The following is a 1137-nucleotide window of genomic DNA, read 5'->3' as shown; positions in this document are numbered from 1 at the left end:
AACTAATCAAATAAGAACTTTAAGTGGCTATAACTTGATTAATTTAAATACAACCCCATATTTTTTAGCTTACCAGGAAATGCAATTTTTAATTATCTATCGAATGGTACTAGGACGTTTATAACTAAGTTTTTACCTTTTTACAAAATACACCAAATAATGGTTATGTACACCATTTGGTGTATTTTTTTTATTAAAAGGTTAAATAACATATCAACAATAACATAAAACAAAGGCAAATTATTTATAACAAATGTTCGAAATGCTGACCGTCCATTTCCAGGCACTTGTAAATTATTTTTTCAAAACAACTGCTAACTCTGGACAACATTTTCGGAGTTACAGTTTTTAAAGCGTCTCTTATGCATGTTTTCAAACCGTGTGAAGTTGTCGGAAGCGTATGGTAGACAATTCCTTTTATGTACCCCACAAAAAGAAATCTAGTGCAGTTAAGTCCGGAGATCTAGGGGACCAATTTTGAAACCTATTTCTGCCAATCCACCTGTTTTGAAAGTTGGCATTTAAAAATTGGCGAACTTCGCAGTGATAATGAGGCGGAGCTCCATCCAATTGAAGCCACATGTTGATTCTAATACTGAAAGAGGCTTCTTCTAGTAATATTGAGAGAGGGTTTATTAGAAACTGGAGAAACATCAAACCATTTAGATGTCCTTCAAAAAAATAGGGTCCAATAAAATATTAGCCCAGTATTCCACCCCACACATTAACTGACCACCTATTTTGATTTTTCATGACCCTGTATGCGCGCGGATTCGTATCAGAATAATAATGAAAGTTGTGTCTATTCACGAGACCATTGTTATGAAAAGTACATTCATCACTAAATAACACATTTTCGAAAAACTTTTAATTTTCTGCCAATTTATCTAACACCCACATGCAAACTCGGTTCGGTTTTCAAAATCATTTCCATAAAGTTCTTGGCAAAGCTGAATTTTATAAGAATAAAAGTTGTGCTTTTTGATAATTCTAAAAATACTTGATTGACTAATGTTAGTATTTTTGGATATTAGATTTTGACTAACATTTGGATTTTCGATAACTGAACCAATTACCGCGAAAACATTTTCTTCATCTTCAGTGACCGATTTCCTTGGGTTTTTTATAATTGACACT

General features: G+C 32.7%; 2 protein-coding genes across 4 annotated transcripts in view; one reads left to right on the top strand and one right to left on the bottom strand.

Annotated features, from left to right (window-relative positions):
- Positions 1 to 1137, bottom strand: part of LOC109534653 (venom acid phosphatase Acph-1) — an 18287-nt gene that overhangs the window by 3255 nt on the left and 13895 nt on the right. The gene's annotated exons all lie outside the window — the stretch shown is intronic.
- Positions 1 to 1137, top strand: part of LOC109534662 — a 30527-nt gene that overhangs the window by 27285 nt on the left and 2105 nt on the right. The gene's annotated exons all lie outside the window — the stretch shown is intronic.

The sequence above is a fragment of the Dendroctonus ponderosae genome, unplaced genomic scaffold (assembly GCF_020466585.1).
Source record: "Dendroctonus ponderosae isolate FM_Combo_2020 unplaced genomic scaffold, Dpon_F_20191213v2 Dpon_F_20191213_7, whole genome shotgun sequence".
In the NCBI taxonomy this organism is placed as follows: domain Eukaryota; kingdom Metazoa; phylum Arthropoda; class Insecta; order Coleoptera; family Curculionidae; genus Dendroctonus; species Dendroctonus ponderosae.
Note: the sequence above shows the minus strand (reverse complement) of the source record. Positions and strands in the feature narration are given on the sequence as shown.